The 22547-nt window shown below is 35.9% G+C and overlaps 1 pseudogene; it reads left to right on the forward strand.

Moving 5' to 3' along the window:
* Window positions 1–4744: 4744 nt before the first annotated feature.
* Window positions 4745–22547, forward strand: part of LOC149238841 (type I inositol polyphosphate 5-phosphatase 4-like) — an 89333-nt pseudogene continuing 71530 nt past the window's right edge.

Genomic DNA, 22547 nt, shown 5'->3' on the forward strand with positions numbered 1-22547 from the left:
TTGGATGCTTAATAGATTGAGAGTTAATATGGATCTAGTTTGATTCATAATGTGTTGTGTTTACAATCTCTTTTAGTTAAATATTATTCCCTAGATTTATCATTCCTTGGGTTTATAATATTAATAATTTGTTTTCCTAACAATATCAATAAAGATTTATTATGTTATCGATAATATTATCATATTATTATCATATAATAATAATAATAATTCATAATATAATAATTATTATAATTATACCATACACCATAATTGTAATATAATTATTTTTATTAAAAATACATATCATAATTATTATCTATATCTATATATATGTTTATTGGTGCGGGATTAGGGTAAAACCCTAGGGGGTTTTTACTACAATTTACTGCAGACTGCATGAACCCTGTACCGACATCGCCTTCTGTTGCCCACCATTTACCGTTCTACCTTGCCCGTTGCTTTCGGCTGTCATTATCTGGTTGGGATTATGGGGGACACTATGGAGGTTGAAGAAGTTGATTATTCCGAGGAGCCCTTTCCAGACCGGGTTATATTTGGAAACCCCTGTTTCTCATCGACGGTATCTGCATCAGTTCTGGTTCCTGAACCGCCACCGCCCTTACCTTCGCCTGTGGTCACTCTCCCTGAGCATTACTCTGTGCCTCCTACCTCAGGGTCACTCTCGCTTGATTCACCGGCATTGGATATCGCCCCCCTCTCACCGGGCACCCTGCACATTCTATCAGCGAACACCCCCCTTTCGCCTTCCTGCGACCTTCACCCACCCTTTTCTACTTTCTTCTCTATTCCCCTTGTGGACACCTCGGTCTCTGTGGCGGTAAACCCTCCTTCTTCAGCCCATCTGCCATCGGGTTGTTTTGAAACCCCAGTGGTGAGGGTTAAATTTGCTAAACTTACCCCCCCAGTAGGCATCCCAAACCCTTTGGTCGACCACCCTTCTGCACCTCGCTCAGGTAAGAGAAAGACCAAGTGCGTCAAGGCTACTACAAAGGATATCACCATCAAGTTCGGTGAGATCTCTGTTATTGGGTAGGCTACTATTATGGCTAGTACGGTGCTTGTTTGACATGTTAGAGGTAGGGTGTACTCGACTAACAGACTGACTCAATGGATCAAGGAGATTTGGGGAGGAATTCTGAAGGAATTGCCAGAGGTTCATGTCCTGCCCAGGGGATGGTTCTCTTTACACTTTGCAAAGGAAAACTACACTGATTTGGTTCTTTCCAGGTACTGGCATATCGAGATGGCTCCGGTTCTACTCAAGAGGTGGAGCCCGTTGTTTGACCCTAAGCGAGAACAAATCGGGGCAGGACCCCTTTAGGTTCAATTGCCAGGACTTCCATTACATTACTGGTGCGAGGAAGTATTTATCCGGATTGGAAATGCACTAGGCACATATTTGGACCATGATCACACCTTTGTTGAATCAAAAAATAGAACCCTAGCTCGCATTTTGCTCCCCTTAGACACTCGCGAGGGTTTGGAGGAGAAGATTATGCTTCAGTGGGGGAAGTATATCAGGGTACAGATCTTGGATTATGAAGGGGTTCCTTTTCACTACAGACGTTGCCACAAGGTGGGACACCTCTTCAAAGATTGCCCGCTCAACAGGAAATCAGAGGATTCCCCAAAGATGACACCTGCGCCTTCTAGAGTAAACTCACCAGCGGGTACTCGTCCCCCTGCCATGGAACCTGCCCCCTCGGCGATCTCTCCCTCACACAAGTCGGTGGAGGCAGGGCACAGGCCACCATCGCCGTCGCTGACCAGGGCTCGGGCTGCTGCTGGGGCCACGAAAGTCTCGGGTATTTCTCTGATCTCTCCTACCTTATCAAATGTTTATAGCACATCTGTTGTTGCATCTTTAGTCCATACATCCATGACACATTACATCATGATGACCCCTCCCCTTATTGCCACTACTGCCCCCTCTCTCCTATCACCTTCTACATCCTCCATCTCACCATCATCCTCAGGGTTTTCATCTTCACATCAGTATTTCCTCCGCTCCAGAACCCCTGCAAATGGTACCCTGGTTAGTCAATCTGAGTTAGGCCTTACCATACTAGGCTCTGTGCCTCTGCTATCTGGGGTAGGAAGTCTGATCTCTCCAAAGCTATCAAGCGAGCTGGGGTAGAGGTAGCCTCTAGCCACCAATCCACACTTGACGAGGTTCTTCGAGCAGTGAATACCCTGAGAGGAGTTCCCCCATGAAGTGTCTATCTTTTAACTACAGAGGCATGGCTAGTGCCTCCAAGAAACTAGCCCTGCAGAGACTTTTTGGGGCATACCCGATTGACATTATTTTGCTACAAGAAACTCTTGGCATGGCTGATCACATCACCCGTGCCTTACAACCTCTGGCCCCGAGATGGTCTTTTGTGGCTATGGATGCTGTAGGGAGATCTGGGGGACTGGCCACTGGTAACAACCCTCGCTCCATCAAGGTTGATGCCTCTTGGGGAGGCTCAGGTTTCATGGGCATAGATATCTTCTCAGCTGAGCTCGGGAAAAATATGAGGATTTTGAATGTATAGGGACCCTGTCATAAGAGGGAACATTTTTGGCAACACTTTTTAACCCTCTTGATCCTTGCTTCTAATCACATAATCTTCGGAGGGGACTTAAATTTTTCCTTGGGTTTCAGGGAACCTTGGGGGTCTTCAGCCCTGGTGGATGCTATCTCGGGGTACATCACATCAAGAAAGAAGATTATAGGCCTATTTCCCTATGCAATTTCCTATACAAAATTATATCTAAGATCATTGCTAACAGACTCACGCCTATACTATCCCGGCATATTGCCCCTCAACAATTTGCCTTCCTTGATTCTAGACAGATTCACGAAGACATTGGATCGGTACAGGAAGAAATCCACTCTATTTGGACCATACAATTGAAGGGCATCATTCTCAAAATTGACCTGTCAAAAGCCTTTGATAGGGTCAGCTGGCTATACATTAAGATGCTGCTCATCCATTTGGGTTTTCCACATAATTACATCACCTGGATCATGGCCTGTATCACCACTCCCACCTTTAGTGTCCTCATAAACGGCTCGGCATCTCACTTCTTTCATTCTGAAAGGGGGCTTAGACAAGGATGCCCTCTTTCTCCTCTCCTCTTTCTTATTGTCATGGAAGGGCTCAGTCGACTCATTGCTTCGGCTAAAAGGGCAGGAGACCTTTGCGGCCTCAAGATTTCTGATGATTGTTTTCTCACTCATCTCCTTTTTGTTGATGATGTGCTTATCCTGCTGGATGGAAGCATTCGCGATTCCCACACTTTCTCCAAGATTCTGCTCCTTTTCTCATCCGCCACTGGGATGCTCGCCAATCAAACAAAATCTACCATCACTTTTGCCCGTACTTCCATCCATGAATCCCATTTTTCCCATCAGCTTTTTCCTTATTGCATTCACCCCTTGGATAGAGGTCTAAAATATCTCGGCTTTTGTCTAAAACCTACCTGTCAAAGGGTTTCTGATTGGATCTAGCTTGTCAATAAGCTAGAGAAGAGACTGTCCACCTGGAGTCATAGATATTTATCCAGTGTGGGCAGACTTGTCCTCAACAAATTAGTTCTGGAAGCTACACCAGTATTCTGGATGGCACTAGCATGGATCACCAGGAATATCCTATCCTGTTTGCAGTAGCTGTGCAATTGATATCTATGGAATGGGAATCAAGACAAAAGAATCTTTTTCTGGATTATTTGGAAAAAGATTGCACTGCCAAAGAAGTGGGGTGGATGCGGTTTAAAAGATCTCCCACTATTTGCACAAGCCCTCGTTGCAAAAATGGGATGGACCCTGTCGACCGGTCAGAACTTATGGACCCACATTACATATCATAAATACATCTGCCCACAAAACATCATGGAATGGGTTTGTCTGCCTAGGTGGCCGATGACAGGAAACTCATCGGTGTGGAAGGCATTTCTTCACTCCCTCCCACACATTCGAGACAATCTGGTGTGGAGAATTAACGATGGATCCCTAGCTCAGATTGGCATAGACCCATGGACTGGAGGTGGAGGAAGACATCTGCTCTCTAGAGACCTCATTCAGTATCTCCACTCTCACGAGATCAGGGTTATTTCACACATTGCTGATCCACAAAACACAGGTATTTTCTCACAAGCATGGAAATCTGCTCGTCTTCTAGGTCTACCCCCTCGCTGGCATCAGGAATGGCAGGACTACATATCAGCGCTTACTGAATCTCACATCAGGATTAAAGAAGGACCAGACGAACTTATATGGAGCCAGGTGGAGAATGGCAGATACTCTCCAGAGTCTGGATATATTTCCTTGATCCAACACAAAAGACCTGAATAGGTTAAAAGCTGGTGGAGAAACATATGAAAACTCACTGCACCGATGTGCATTAGATTATTCTTCTGATGCATCCTCAGAGATAAAGTACCCACGGGGGATCGCCTCCTCCACTGATCCTTTTTCGGCCCAACCTGGTGTATATTATGCAAATGTGCATCTGAATCGACCGAGCACCTTTTCTTACATTGCAGCACCATACACTCTGTATGGCAAGATTTATCCCACTCTATTCGATTTACTGGGCAGTGGGCAGGCATCAACCTTGGTACTGCCTGGGATGACTGGTCTTCTCGTCATAAGGGATCAAAATTACAGTCCCTTCCTCTGATTGTCAGTTGGTACACCTGGCTGGCCCACAATCGTTACATATTTGAAAACAGACCAGCGAACTAGCCTCACATCATGGCGGGTATAATCTCTGCATATAACGAACTGCCTAACCCACCGCCACCCAGAGAACGCAAAACACATGCCCCGCCAATCATTGACAAAAGCACCCCTTGGGCATTCTTTGATGGCGCTGCAAATCAGCGGGGCTGTGGGGGAGGTTTCTTTTTATACATTAATGAACAACATTTCTACAAGGTCAAGATGGGATTAGGAGAGGGAACAAATAACTTTGCGGAACTCATTACCCTCCGTCATTTACTTCATTTCTCTCTGGGGCATCATTGCATCAATTTAAACATCTTTGGGGACTCAAAGATCATCATAGACTGGTTCAATGGCATTACTGCATGTCACATACACACACTCAGTAACATTTTGAATGAAGTTAATATGTTCAAGGCTGAATTTAACAATATCTCTTGCAAACATATCTACAGGGAGCATAACTACAGTGCTGACCAACTATCCAAGGAGGCCACGACATTACCCAGAGGAGAGTGGTTGATACATGAGCAAAGGGGGACAGATGAATACCGCTATTTTCATCGGCCATACATAGACCAGCAATATCAGAGGGACATTAGTCCCTGAATTTTTCGCTGTTATTTTGCAAAATACTGTAAAAACATAAATTTTTGTAATGTATATAGGCTTATATATATAGTTACATATTCTGAACAGGCCCTGCGTGGCTCTTATTCAGACTTATATAGGCATAAAAGAAAGGAAATTTACAATGATAATTATGACAGATCGCCCTGCGTGGTGTATCTGGACAAATATTAGTACAAAATTTTGTGGCAGTCCGTGGTGACTCAGTTATAGCATATGCTACAGCATCTACAATATGTAATTTTTCTATATATATAATGAAAAATTACGGATTTTTCTAGTGGAAAAAAATATTTTTATTTATTTATTAATTCTATCACAATATAATAATGTTAATAATATTTTGTAGTATTATATTTCCTTTTATATTATTATTAGTATTATTGTTAATTTTGATATTGAATATATACCATTAACATCTATCGACATATTTCAACTACATTTACTAATGTGGTTGTGCATGTAATTGATATAGGCCTATTAACATATAACAAGCACATTTATTATTTTAGTTGTGCTAGTCATACATATGCGTAAATGTTTATAATCATTTTACTTTTATTTTGTATTGTTGTGTGTGTGAGAAAAGAAAGTTATTGTAAATTTTGAATTTCAATATGTTTTCTGCATGTTAATTTGTAACTCATATTTAGTATCTAAATTTATTATTATTTTATTGATTTAAGAATTATATTTTCGAAAATATGAATCTTTATAATTATTTAAGTTTATATGTTATCATTATTATTTAAATTTATTTTAATGAAAATACGACTCTTTTAAAAAATATATATATGTAATATATTAATAAAAAAATTATAATATTTTAATAGCTTTATATGTTTATTTTTTTTCAATTGAATCAATATTAGATTTAATGTTATTATTTTTCATATAATGCTTTGTTTTATAGATTCTACAAAATCTCTTTTATATTAAGACAAACATCTCCCTTATATTCATTAGTAGAGTGCAGAAAATACTTATAATATTTATATATTTATGATATACTTTAGTTTTGCTAACTTTGAAAATATGTGGACGTAAGTCTTATCATTTTCTCAATGGTTCATATATATTTATGTGTGTGAGTAATGAGGTATTGTTAACGAAATCTAGAATGAGAAAGTTACTGGTTCATAAACTCATAAAAATCAAGCCATTTTAGTGGATAGTGTAGCCCAAAGTGTGTTCTCTAGGTGATTTTGACAATTTAAATGCCTTTGCATCACAGCTTTATATATCTATATATATATATATGAAAATCTAAATATTATTAAACTTCAAACATTTTAAAAATTAAATATATTTAAAAAAACATTTTCCAAAAAAACTAAATTTAAAATGAAAACTTTTTATGAGTAATTATGCAAATGCAAGTAGATTGCGATACTTTATTAGTAGCATTACTTCATTGTGATTTCAATAACATCAAATGCCATCAAATGCAATTTAACAGACATTAACAGACAACTATATTATAATGTTCATTAACAGACATTTGGGAGTGGACAAGTGGAATAGAAAATTGCTTGTAGGCAGAGTTTCATGTTGCTTCTTCTTAGAAGCTTATTCCCTGATTATGGCTTCATCGCTTATTTAGTTGCAAGTAGGTTGTGATACTTTATTAGTAGCATTATCAAATTCCACCAAATACGACTTAATGTTTGATGGGAAACAACTATATTATAATGTTCACTAAGAGACATGTGGGAGTGGACAAGTGGAATGGAAAATTGCTTGTAGGCGGAAGTTCATGTTGCTTCCTGTTAGAAGCTTATTCCCTGATTACTGCTTCATCGCTTATTTATTTGCAGAAGCATAAAAAAGGAGGACTTTCCTTGTAGAGTTTGCTTGTCCTAGAGTGAATGATACGCGCGAGGGTAAGTGGATGATAGATCACCTGGTTCATTGGGAACATGTCGGAGCATGAATGAATCCTGCGTTTACTCACCCATATATGGGCCTATGACTCGGACTATCATTAGCCCCCTGGCACAAATTCACATTTTCTATCCGCTAATTGCTCAAGAATGGTGCCTCTTTATGATTAATCAGATGAATAACCAAAATGATGAAGTACACTTGACTTCCAATACTTCAAAGAGTTGCACCTCTCTATGTTATTCTCCGATCTCTTGAACAGGGTAACGAGTTGTACCTAGCTCTTCTCCTAACAGGGTAACGAGTTGTACCTAGCTCTTCTCCTACTCTTGCGTATGGAACTACTTCACTGACTTATCCTGAGGCTGCATCAACTACCTTTGTTCCTTCCACCTTGACGTTTTTCTCTCACCGGTGCTACCAGAATACTGTAGCACAATCCTACATAATATAAGTATGGAATTAGGTTTCATTTCTCTTTAATGGTAAGCTCCACCATATTAGTTTTATGCTTTCAATGTAATTATTATTGTACTTGCAAGGACACTTTTGATGAAAGAATTATTTGTATGCCCTTCAAAATAAAAGTTGCTAGGTAAATTCTGTATACAAGAAATTATTCATTTGAAAATATTTCATTGAAGCTTGTGAGTGGAAAGGATTGAAAGAGATTTTTTGAGTTTTTTTCAAAAAATTTGAAAAGATGCCTTTTCTATAAGAAACATGTTTAACTTAAGCTTTTATAACTTCCTTTATTTGAACGAGGAATATATTATTAAAGGAATGAGTGAAAAAACCTTCTTTAATGAGAATTGTAGCTCCATTTGGATCTTTATGATAATTTTTTCTTTGCTTTTGATGTTAAATTCTTACCAAAATAGCGTAATGGTTTTATTCTATATGAGATTCCAAGCTACTTGCCACCACCTAAGCTAATGCGTTTTCTTAGTAACCTTCCTAAGTGACTTGCTAAAATGGTTTCCCTTATCTTTAATGTGGGTATACGATCCATATGGATTCATAAACTGATGTGTATACTTCTACTCTACAATGGGTGCATCATGTTTCTCTCGCTTTTCTTTATGTGTGCTTCCTTAGCCAATGTAATTTTAATTAATATCAGAATCAGGTTGAAGACATATATTCTCAGGCCATAGTTTGATTATTGCTTCGATGTCATCATTTGAAACACAGAATGGTAGGAGATTTGTCGGTTCCTACAAACTTGTGTGGTTTAACAAAAACATTATTGATATCAATTAAAAAATAAAGAAAATCATCATACTTGTTCACAAGATTGTGTGGAATCTAAAATAAAAAAATATGCATACAAAAATAAAATATAATTATAATTACCTTACTCTAAGTTTTGGTATTCCTCTCTGAATGTCAAGCTTTGATATGCATCCCCACCTATTTGAGTTGTTGAATCTGTAATTTTAGGTAGACTTGCAGTGGCCTTTCTGTTAGATAGGAATTTATGAGTAAATACATTAATGGTGTGCCTCTATCTCACCTCTTATACTAGTTATGAAAATTTCACTAGTTTAAGTGACATTGATTTACACTAGCTAGGGGATTTCAACATTGTAGATACATTGACAACTCATTAATGGTTTCATCTCGACAACATATCGACAAAGGCCTATAGAGAGTTATGTAACGGGCTCATTGTTCTACATATCCTTAGAAGGGGTTGTTGGAACTAGGAGGAGGATGAATTTTTCCCTTGCTAAGGCTGAAAAGTTTTGCTACAGCAAAGATAAAGGACTTCATAGGCATTGCCTCCACACACATACTATCAACAAGGGATCCAACAAGAGGCAACATTGGAAGTCGAAACATATGCTAATGATTTAGTGTGATTTCCAAATGGTGCACATAAGTGGCATCCAAGCCCGTGTTTTTATCTCATATGTTTTCCAAATTAATTTTCTTTTTTCAAGAAGTAGTATTACTTCATGATAATTGCAATAACATCAAATGTGATTTAATGTTTGATGGGAAGTGTCTATATTATAATGTTCACTGAGAGACAAATGGGAGTGGACAAGTGGAATGGAAAATTGGTTGTAGGCGGAATTTCAATGTAGATAATTGCATGTTTCTTTTCCCGAGAAGCTTATTCCCTAATTATTACTTCATCACTTATTTAGTTGCAAGAGAATCCCAAAAAGAGGAATTTACCTATAGAGTTTGCTTATGAATTTATCATTTATGTGACAACTATTGGTGCTCAGTGATTCTCATACATTCAATGATGCACGCGAGGTAAGGGAATGAGAGATCACTTGGTTCATTAGGAACATGTCAGATCATGAATGAATCCTCTTGTTCACTCGCCTAGATATGGACCTATGGCTTGACCAATCATGAGTCCCCCTAAAACAAATTCACATTTTTTATCTTCTATTATTTTAAAAAGGGTGCCTCTCTTTATGATTAATCAGATGACTAACAAAAAGGATCCAGTGCACTTGACATGCAATGCCTCCATATTTGCACCTCTCTTTGTGATTCTCTAATCTATTGGACAGAGTAACAAGTACCTAGCTCTTTTGTTCCTCTTGCGTATGAAACTACTTCACTGACTTCTCTTGAGACTGTAGCAACTACCTTTTTTCCTTCCACCTTCACTTTTATCTCTTATCGATACTAGTAGAATACCCTAGCATAATCATGCAGAATATAAGGATGGAATTAGGTGTCATTTCTCTTTAATGGTAAGCCCTAGAATCTTAGTTCTATACTTGTAATGTAAATGTCATTGTACTTGCAATGACGCTTTTCATGAAAGAATTATTTGTATTCACTGCATATTGATATTCCATATAAAATTGGCTAGGTCAATTCGGTATACAAGCAATTCTTCATTTGAAAATATTTCATTGAACCTTGTGAGTGGAAAGGATTGAAAGGGATTTCTTGATTTTTTTCGAAAAAATTGAAAAGAGGTTTTTCTAAAAGAAACATGTTTAATTTAAGCTTTTACAATTTCCTTTGTTTGAACAAGAAATATCTTATTAATGGAATGAGTGAAAAAATATTCTTTATCGATAATTATAGCTTTTTTCGAATCAAAATGAGAATTGTTTCTTTGTTGTTAACATCAAAATCTTACCTAACTAGCCTAATGGTTTTATTCTTTATGACCTTCCAAGCTACATGCCATCACCCAAGCTAATGAGTCTTCTTTGCAACCTTTATAAGTGACTTGCTAAAATGGTTTCCCTTATCTTTAATGTGAGTATATGATCCATAGGAATTCACAAACTAGTGTCTAGCCTTCTACTCTAAAATGGGTGCATCATGTTTCTCTTGCTTTTATTTGTGATTTCTTCCTTCGCCAATGTAATATTAATATCATAATAATGTTGAAGGCATATATTCTGAGGCTACAGTTTGATTGTTGTTTGATGTCATCATCTGAAACATTATGGTAGGATATCTATTTCTTCTTACAGATTTGTGTGGTTTAACAAAACCATTATGAATATCAATTGAAAAATAAACAAATTAATCATACTTGTCCACAATATTGTGTGGAATCCAAAAACAATAAATATGCATATAAAATTCAAATATATTATAATTACCTTACTCAAAGTTTTGGTATTCCTCTCTGAACGTCAAGCTTTGATATGCATCCCCACCACCCCACCTATTTTAGTTGTTGAATTTGTAGATTTAGGTAGACTTGCAGTGGCATTTCCCTTTTGACAAAAATTTACTAGTCAATGCATCAATGGATTTCACCTATCTCACCTCTTAGATTAGTAATGAATATTTCAACAGTTTCAGCATCGTTGCTTTACACTGTCTAACGGATTTCAACATTGTAGATACATTGAAACCACATTAATGGCTTCATATCAACATCATATCGATGGAGGTCTATAGAGAGCTATATAGTAGGCTCATTCTTGTGCATTTTCTTATAAAGGTTTGTTAGAACTGGGAGGAGAATGAATTTGGTTATGCTAAGGTTGAAATGTTTTTTCTTGAGGAGAGATAAAGGACTTCATGATCATAGCCTCCAAAAACATAGTATCAACTAGGGATCCAACAAGTGGCAACTTTGGAAGTCGAAATCTATGCCAATGATTTAGTGTGATTTCCAAACATTTCACAAAAGCTGCATGCAAGTCCATGCTCCTACCTCATATGTTTTCCATTTTAACTTTTTTTATTATTTATATTATTTTATTTTTCTTTTCAATAAGTAGAATTACTTCATTAGAATTTTAATAAGTATCATTACATCATTGAAATTTTAGTAACATCAAATACAATTTAATGTCTGATGGGTAGTGGCTATTCTAATTTTTTCATAGGGATACATTGTTCTTTTCTTTAATAATTTCATTTCTTCGTTAACACATTAACTTCAGCCCATAACATTATAACATTATTCATATTTACATAATTATTCATCATGATATGCAACTATGTAGAAATAAAAATATCATCATCGTCAATGCAACGCAACATAAAGGAAGAATAGAAGAAAATCGTGCACACATAAAGACACCAAGATAGGTCGAAGAATAGGGAAAAACCCACCACGAGGAAAACACTTACAAATTCTTCTTTTTCTTAGATCGTCATGAAATGATTCAGAAAAAGAAAGTACAATCATCCAAATCTTCGTCAACGCAACAAAGGAACTATAACATCTATGACATGACCTTAAACATGCTTATACTCAAATCCCTAATTCTGAGGAATGTAATGCACTATAATTGATTGTAGTCAACAACTGAATACATTTGTCATTGAGAAGAATATTCAGAATACTGATATTTCATATTATAGCCCTAGACGCACACTAAGACTCTATGTGCATGCTTATGAGGCTGATCTCGACACTCCCTGGAGAATGCAATCACTGTGTCTGGGGACCAAACTAGACTGCAGAAGCCTTAGCCTCCCAAACGCACCCAAAGATACTATGTGCATTTTCTGAGACTTCCCAAACACATCCTCGACCACTCTGTGCATGCGTTTGGTTTGAAAATTCTTAGTTACAAGTGTGCATCTCAGTCATTGGGCTACTACCTGGACTATCTATCAGTGTATCATCCTTGGAGATCATATCCTCAGTGAGCACATTTCAACCTAGAATCACATCGGGGAGCTACTACTAAACCCGGAATGTCATGGTGGAGTACTAATACGACCCCATATTGAGCAATAGGATAATATAAGGGAGCTACTACTCATCCCATCGTATCGCCTATTGATATTCCTAGAAATGACCCTCAATATTCATGTGGTAGGACACCTGCATCATAATCCTAACTTCAGAAACATATCTGACTTACCAAAGGTAAGGATATCATGCCCCCAAGCCTCCTCACCCATTGGCTATACGAAGAGGGATAATCCCAACAAGCCTAGCTTGTGCGTATGATGCCAACTCAGGTATATTCTTGGTTGTGTAGAATATACCTGAGGCTAAATCTCTTACTAATGAGTGCTAAGCACGTGACTCATATGACTTAACACTTATCAAGAATTCGTTACCTACTCCCATGGGATCCTCCATTAAATCATGTCCACATTGAACTTTGGGATTCTTAGATCCAAACAATTGATGGCTCATGGGGCCTCTATGCTCCTGATATTCAACACTTTAGCCCTTGTTCCTTTCTTAACAAATGATCACCTTTTGATTAATTCAATCGTGGGGTAGTCAAATCTATGGCCCATCTCATTCACGAGGGACACTAGGAATGCCATCAGCTAAGGGTTGAATGTTGCAAATAAATCCAGTGGTGGTTATAGTGGCCTATGTGGAAAGCTCACATCAATTGTGGACCATCCATGTCCATTACCAATTCCCACCTTTTCATCCCCCCTCGATAACACTTGTTGGTTTTGTCTATGAGTTGAGTTATGGAATTTTGTGTAGGTTGGAACTTAGCTTCCATTCCAGATATTGAATACTTTATGCTAAGGGGAAAACTCCTTGATCTAGTTCTAGGGCTACCTCATGCTGTCCTAGTAGAATTACAACTCCTTGACTAGTCTCCCTCACCCAACATTCCTCTGTAGGGATAACATCGATGATTTCTCTGTCCTTAAGCATGGTCTTCACCGCACCAATACTTGGTCTGAAAAACAATCCCAACACTACTCAGGCCACTTGTGCTCTCTTTTGCAACTCTAGCCTTCGTCACTACTCTCATGTTACAACTCGAAAACCCTGATGGTTATATTCATTTACAAATTTATACACAACCATGATAAACATAGATGGTTCAATAACTTGTAATGATACATTAACTCATATATGCAAAAAGATCAAGCATACACCATGATGGAGGATAATATGACACATTTTCTATTAAAATGGGTCTATATAATATTGCCTAATTTGCATAGTAATGAGTCTCTCCTCTATTCCTCTCAGACCTTCTTTGGCCTTAGATTATATTATATATTTCCTCCCTTTTCTTCTAGGTCACTTTTGTGCCTCTTACGAGTTCGTACTCTACACTGTTAACTAAGAAAAATATCTAAATTACATTATGGAGGATATAACTAACAATCCTCTTGAAAACCTACATATCTCCCTCTTCTAGAAGTCCCAAGACATCTCAAGCCAATTGCTTATCTCTTTTACGTTGTGTCACATGGCAAAGAATGCCAACTCATAAAAATTCCTATAAAAACCTAGATTCCCTCAAGAACTAGGAAACTTTCCTTTGCATTAGAATTTCGTCATTTATAAAAAAATGTGGACATGGGATTTCACTTCCATTCATAAATTTCAAGACCCCTATATTTCTAGGAAAAAAGAAAAACTTGGGTCTTATGCTCCTACATCAAACACCCTAATTTGAAAACCTTTATGACCTATCCAAGTTCCTTTCATTGTTGAACCATCTTGTATCCTGCACTTGGTTTTTGCGTTGTGCACTTGCTTGGTTTTTGTGTAGTCCTACTACTACTTCATGACACCTTCCACTATCCCACACATTATTTTGCCACTGTCCACAAGCTTTATTGTGAACACCTTCATCCATTTTTTTCAAAGCTACACTTGTTATTTATTTGTTATTGATGTATTTAATTGAACACCTTCATCCATTTTTGTTCGAGACTAAACTTTTCCAACACAATATCCTCCACTTATTATTTATTTGTATTGATTTCTTTATTTGTCCCAACTTCTATACTTTGATTTTCAATTCCCCACATGATTATATTCCTTATTTCACTTTCCCCTCCTTATGAAATTCCTTCATTAGCATACACAACTCATCAACTTCAATGTCGAGTTTATCACCTTGGTGGCACATACAGTTAACATTTCTCAACCATAACTTTCCTTCTACAAAAACTGAATACTTGAAAAAGGAAGTCACAAAACTTTGATCATTTTTATTCACCTAATTTGAGCTATTTTATGCTTTATATTAACTTTTTTTGGTCAACTAAAATTAAATAATAAACAAAAAGAACCTATTTTTTGCTTTGTTGTGCTTGAATTTTACATTTTTTCAATTTCATTTGGCGTTTTCCATTCGTTGGTTGCAAAAATCTTAGAGAAGCATCACAAAATATAGTCTCCACTTTCCCATATTTCTTAAAAAACTTCTAAAGCCAATATCTTCAAAAAGTTTCATTTTATAAAAAATGACTATATTGTATGCACGTAATGTCAAAAACAAATTTTATGCATTCGAAAATTTAATGAAACAAACATAAATAATTTACTAGTGGAGAAATCAATATAATATAATAATACAATGATTCCATTTTTTAGTTTTCATAAAAAAAATATGGTTTTAGTAAAATAGGTAATCTATCCAATGATCACATATAAAAATCATAAACAAGTCAAATCATTCTACGTATGGCATTAAAAATTGTAATTTAATTTTCTCATGTAAAACCACCTGGGATATTCTATAAAAACCACTATAAATTATATTTATTCAATTCTTTTAATCCACATTTTTATTCAATTCTTCTAATCCACATTTTTTTCCTAAAACAAGGACAATTTCAATGTATGTTTGATATTCTACTCTATTATTTATCTATGGTTTAAATCTCTCACTACAAAAGCTTTAAATTTGAGTGTTAATTATCATATTCTATCTATACTCTAAAATCTCTCATTAAAATACGAGATAGTTTAAACATAAAAGCAATTTTATTTTACTATTCATTTTGTATTTAATCACCAAAGACAAATTGCATTTATAAAAATTCCAACCTAGTAACTTGCACTTATATATTTTATTTACATACAAATTTGAAACTTATTAATCATACATGAGACAATGAAAAAACATAGAGATAAATAATAAGATTGTGAAAACAAGACCAACAAATTTCTTTTTTATTAATTTCATTACAAATAGTTTTGCATGGAAACAACAAAACATTATTTAGATATTTCTTTTATTATTTTAAGTTGCCCAACTAATTTGCATGAGAAACATCCAACACATTAATAGATGTTTCCTTCTTCATTATGAGTTTCTACAAAAGAAGAATTTTATTATTGGTTGCCCAATTCCTACCTGTTTAGAGCTAGAAGTGCCCCTACTTCAACCACCAAATGAGGAAAATTACACTGAAATGTCCATGTAGTCATCCATTTTTCCTATGTCGGTGTTTATCCCTTCCAAGCTTCAAGGTATGATATTCATGTTTGTTTGTGAAATGTGGTCAAACTAGATTTAATGATTGTATCTTTTAGCAGGGTGAGGCTAAAAATTAGGAATATTGTCCTTAGGATGCTAAACTATAGTTAATTCATCAAGGATACGTGGTTCAAAAAGCTTCAGATCATAACTTGTGGTGTTGGCCTTGTAGGTGTTTCTTTTAAACAAGAGCCCTACATGATCTCATGGTTGAATGACATGGGTGTGTGATGTTTATTGTGCCTTTGTTCAGCATGATCCTAGGAAGCATGAAAAGCAACAAATATCTATGTATGGCGCTAAGATATGGAGTATATAATACACTAAGTTGATTTATTTTCTTATTGTTTATATACAGAACCATAGGGGTTATATACAATGGCATCTCATAGAGAAACCTTTGCTTCAGCCCAAAATAAACATTGAAAGGGAAAAACCTAGTAGAGTATTGGATGGCCCAATTGTCATTATGTTGGATAATGTGAAAATGAGAATCCAAATATTTGTAACGAAGTGACCTAGATTATGATAGAAAACTTGGGAATGGCCATCTATTTGTGGGTGAAATTTGGTGGAGAAACGAAGTTGAAAACCTAGCATAGACCAAAGAGTCTGCCAAAACTTACTGAGAAAGTGATAATCCCAATAAAAAATAATGCTACTCAATAATCCAAAGCATGGCCAAATACGATGTAAAAAGAGATATACAGCCTAAGTAGTCAATTTATCCTTATGATAGGGAAGAAAGATAGCCATCATATAAAAATTGCATACCACTACTGAAATAGCATCATGTTTGTGAAAAGTAGCAGGAATACCACTCAAAAATTCCATACAAATGGATTCTGAAGGGAAACATGGAATATGTAAAGGTCGGTGTAAACCATGCTTATAGTTTGATGGATTTCTTTATGAATGCAATGAACATACTCGAATTATTTTTTCTACTTTCTCGGGTAAGGCAGGTTAGTGGAAGTTGTGTTGGAGATTGAGAATGGTCTTAGCTATGAAAAAATTCCCCTTGCATGAAGAGGTGCATGCTTCACATATAAGGAGAAAATCATCATATTGTGGCACAAGAAATTAGTTAAGTTTATATAATGAACCCTTACAAATTCCATAATCAGGAAAGGGATTTTGGTTGATTATTAGGTTGTTATAAAGCTTCCCATATATGACCAAGTACTAGACGTGTTACATAGATGTATTTATAAGCATCAAAAGAGGTACAATGGACCTCTACATTGTGTAGGACCTATGTAGGTGGTCAAATTAACAAATCAACCATTTTCTTAGTTGTACTTTTACTATATTTAATCACAAGATGGAACTGTTGAATGAAAGCAATCCATATCAGATGGAATTTCTCTTGAATATGTGTGTACAAGTTCATGAATATAAATTGATGATGATCGATATGGAGTACAGTTTCTTTACAAAGAGTATAATGTCACCATTACTTTAGTGCTTGCACTAAGCTACATAATTCATTTTCATAGGTGTTGTACATTATCTTGGAGCATGCAAGAGTCTTGAAATGGTATGCTATGGGGTGAGCTCCCTATTTAAGAACAACCTCGATATAAAAGTGAGAGGCATTAGTTTCTATTTCAAATTGCTGATGTGTATTCCACATATCGAGAATGGGAGAAAATGATAAGTCATCATTTTTCTTATAAAAATAGCACTTAGCCTCAATATCCCAAAGAATTGTTTCCTGATTGGACAACTAGTGTAATGGGTAGGCCAACAAGGAAAAATGAGAAACAAACTTTCCATATAACTTAATAACTCCCATGAAATTATTGAGGTCATGATAATTAGAAGGCACTGACCATCATGCCAAACCCTATACTAGAGAGTGATCTAGTCAAACTAAATCTAAATCAAGTATGAATTTCAAATATTGAATTGATGAGTGCCAAAAATAGGATTTCTATTTTTTTAACTAAATTTCATGTGCTTGTAGTATCTCAAGTGTGTTGCAAACATGTTCTAGAGGTCCTACCTAAAAGTTACTAAATACTGAAATATCGTCAAGATAAATGACCAAAAACTTACCCTGGAGTGGCCTAAACATGTCATTGATTAATCTCATAAATGTGGTCAGCACATTTGTCAACCCAAATGGCATGACTAACAATTCAAATAATATAAATTTTGTCTTCAAATTAATTTTCCATGGAACTACTCAATCCATGCAAACTGGATGGTAGGATGTCAAATCCATCTTTCTGAATAAGAAAGCCCCTTATAAGTGGTCCAAAAAATCCTCAATCTGGGGCAGGGGATAACAATTTTTAATGGAAGTTTTACTAAGGGCATAATAGTCTCTCACTAGATGCTATTATGAATTATCCATTTTGAGAATAATGAAATTGAGAGATGCACATAGGGAGGATGAAGGTTGGATATGGCTTTATGTGAATGTTTGTGTGAATTGGCATTCTATGTTAGTTGCCTCTTAATTAGCAAAGTGATAGGATGGGGCATTGGGAAAAGAAGCACCAAGAATCAGATGCATTATGTGTTTAATAGAGCATGATAGGGGTAGACTCGTGATTTTTGTGAATACATATGAAAATTGTTGAAGTATGGGAACCATATCAAGGGTTACCATGTGAGCGATTTTATCTAGTTTTACAAGGAAAACCAAACAAAAGGAAATTCATTGTATTGAACTGACTTTCTTAATGTGATATTTTCCAGTAAGAGGGTGTCATGGTTCAAGAAAATATGATATGAGCACATAGGTATGATCTTCATGTTGCAAGTGGTATTAATTATATTTAGCATGAGAAACAATGTACCTAGACTATTGATATGGAATTTTGAGTAATAGGTAGAAACAATCGAGAGGAGAAACGTGACACACCAAAATATCTCAGGAAGGGAAAATACTAAAGGTCATTGAAAATTGTTTAAATAAAATCAGTTGAGGGCTTTGCTTTTGTACCCAACTAAGTTGATATGTGGTAGAGTGTGGAGTGGTGAGAAAGTTAAGGAATTGAACCAAGTCATGGGCCACAAGATTTCTTTGAATCCTACTTTCGAGTATAAGAGTAGCCAATTAATGGTTTATCTAAAAAAAATTGGTAAACATAGGTGCAAGAGAGGGGTCAACTAAATTGGTATTCATAATGATGAGAGATGGGTTCAATACAATAGGATTGTCAAGATAAAAAACTACAAGCAAGGGAGGGAAATCTGGATTCTTAAACTTGGTAAAAAGGTTCTTATTGCTGCATTTATTTTTAAGTGCTTGGAAATTTGTAGACGTATGTGAATTAGTCTTATGGAAGGTATAACAGAGGGTATTATGAGGTGTGAAACATGGTCATAATAGGAGGACTAGTCAAACAAGTGATGAAGTGGTGACATCAGTTGGTTAAAAAATAACTCAACATTTGCCTCTTTCATGTCCCAATCCTTTTCTCATAGTTTTGGTTGTGTAAAATATACCTAAGCCTAAATCTCTTAGTAATGAGTGTTAAGCACTCTACTCATGTGACTTAACACTTATCAAGAATTCATTATCTACTCCCATGGGATCCTCCATTAAATAATGTCCAAGTTGAATTTTGGGATTCTTAGATCCAAAAAATCGATGGATCATGGGGCCTCTATGCATGTCGTTATTCCACACTTTAGCCCTTGTTCCTTTCTTAACACATGATCACATTTTGGTTAATGCGATCATGGGGTAGTTAAATCTATGGCCGATCTCATTCACGAGGGCCACTACGCATGCCATCAGCTAAGGGTGAAATGTTATAGTAAATCCACTGATGGTTATGATCGCATATATAGAAAGCTCACATCAATTGAGGGGCCTCCCCACCCATTACCAATTACCACGTTTTCACCTCCCTAGATACTGATTGTGGGTTTCGTCTATGAGTCGAGTTATGGAACTTTTTGTAGGGTGGAACTTAGCTTCCATTATGAATATTCAACACTTTATGCTAAGGGGAAAAATCCTTGAACTAGTTTTTTGGCTACCTCATGCTCTCCTAGTAAAAGTACAACTCCTCAATTGGTCTCCCTCACCTAATTGTCCTCTATAGGGATAACATCCATGATTTATTAGTCCTTAAGCATGGTCTTCACTGCACCAATACTTGGTCTAAACAAACAATTCCAACACTACTCAGGCCATTTGTGCTCCCTTTTGAAACTCTAGCTTTGCTCACTACTCTCATGTTACAACGTGAAAACCCTCTTGGTTATATTCATTTACAAATTTATACAAAGCCATAATAAACAAAAATGATTTAATAACTTGTAATCATACATGAACTAATATACACACAAAGATCAAGCATACACCATGATGGAGGATAATCTCACACATTCTCTATTAAAACTCAGTCTATACAATATGACCTAATTTACATAGTAATGAGCCTCTCCTCTATTCCTCTCAGGCCCTTTTTGTCCTTATATTATATTGGATATTTCCTATCTTTTCTTGTAGGTTACTTTTGTGCCTCTTATGAGCTCGTACTCTACACTATTAATTAAGAAAAATATCTAAATTACATTGTCAAGGTTATAACTAACAATCATCTTGAAAGCCTACATATGTCCCTCTTCTAGAAGTATGAAGACATCTCAATCCAATTGTTTATCTCTTTTAGGTTGTGTCACATGGCAAAGAATTCCAACTTTTCAAAATTCCTATAAAAACCTAGATTCCTTCTAGAACTAGGACACTTTCCTTTGCATGAGAATTTCCTAATTTATACAAAATTCTAGACAAAAGATTTTACTTCCATTCATAAATTTCAACACCCCTATAGGTCTAGGAAAAATGAAGAACTTGGGGCTTATGCTCCTGCATCAAACACCCTAAGTTGAAATTCTTTATGACCTCAAGTCTAAGTTCCTTTGATTCTTGAATCCTCTAGTATCCCACACTTAGTTTTGGCATTGTGCAGTTGCTTATTTGTTTTGCAGTCCTGCTAATACTTCTTCATGACACCTTCCACTATCCCACACATGGATTTGTTATGGTTTTAATATTAATTTTGTATTTAGTCACCAAAGACAAATTTCATTTATAAAAATTGCAACTTAGTAACTTACAATTACATATTTTATCTACATTGAAATTTTAAAAATATTAGTCATTCATGAGGCAATGAAAAAACATAGAGATAATAACAAGATCTTGGAAAGAAGACCACCATTCTATTATGAGGGAGAGGCCACCTTTTACAAGAAATTTTCTTTCTTACTGGCTTGATTACAAATAGTTTTGCACGGAAAAAAAAAAAATAATACATTATTTAGATATTTCCTTCCGTGTTTTAAGTTGCCCAGCTAGTTTGAATGAGAAACATCCAACACATTAATAAATTTTTCCTTCCTCATTATGAGTTGCCACAAAAGAGGAATGGTATTATTGGTTGCCAAATTCCTACTTGTTTAGAGCCAGATGCACCTCTACTTCCACCAACAAATGAGGAAAATTACTTTGCAATATCCATGTTGTCATCCATTTTTCCTATGTGGGTGTGTGTTCCTTCCAAGCTACAAGGTATGATCTGCATGTCTATTGGTGAATTGTTGTCAAATTGGAACTAATAATTTTGTCTTTAGTAGTTTGACGATGAAAATTAGGAATATTATCCTTAGGATGCTAAACTATGGTTGAATCATCAAGGATAGGTGCTTCAAAGAGCTTCAGGTTGAAGCTTATGGTGGTGGCCTTTGAGGTGTTTATTTTCCACAAGAGCCCTCATGATCTCATGGTTGAATGAAAGTTGTGTGTAATGGTTTTCATGCGTTTGTTTGGCGTGATCCTAGGAAACATGAAAATCAACAAATATCTAAGTATAGCGCTAAGATATAAAGTATATAATATGCTATCTTGATTTATTTTCTTATTGTTTATGTACAAAACCATAAGGGGTGATATACAATGGCATCTCATAGAGAAAAATTGGCTTAAACCTAGAATGAACATCAAAAGGGAAGAACCTAGTAGAGGATTACATGACCCTATTGTCATTATGTATAATAATATGAAAAAAGGAATCCAAATATTTGTAAGGGATTGACATAGAATATAATAGACAAGTAGCGAATGGCCATCTATTTGTGGGTGAAAGGTGGTGGAGAAATGAATTTTAAAACCTAGCATAGACCAAAGAATATGCCAAAAGGTACTGAGAAAGTGAGAATCTCAATAAAAAATAATTCTACTCAGTAATCCAAAGCATGGTCAAATATGATGTTAGAAGAGACCTATAGTTTGAGTAGTCAATTTAGCCCTATGATATGGAGGAAAGATAGATATCATAGAAAAATTGGTTACCACTACCAAAATAGCATCATGTTTGTTGAAAGTAGTAGGAATACCACTACAAAATTCCATACAAATGGATTCTGAAGGGAAACAACGAATATGTAATGGTCGACGTAAACCATGATTATAGTTTGATGGCTTGCTTTATGGATAAAATGAACACACTCGAATGAATTTTTCTAATTTCTTGTATAAGGAAGGTTAGTGGAAGTGGTTTCAGATATTAAGAATGGTCTTAGCTATGCAAAAATGCCCCCTGCATGAAAAGGCATGTGCTTCACATGTGAGAAGGATAAAATCATCATATTGTGGCACACACAAATAGTTAAGTTTATATAACCAA

Source organism: Pinus tabuliformis, chromosome 8 (assembly GCF_031772625.1).
Source record: "Pinus tabuliformis cultivar Carrire ecotype Pingquan chromosome 8, CPIR1, whole genome shotgun sequence".
In the NCBI taxonomy this organism is placed as follows: Eukaryota; Viridiplantae; Streptophyta; class Pinopsida; order Pinales; family Pinaceae; genus Pinus; species Pinus tabuliformis.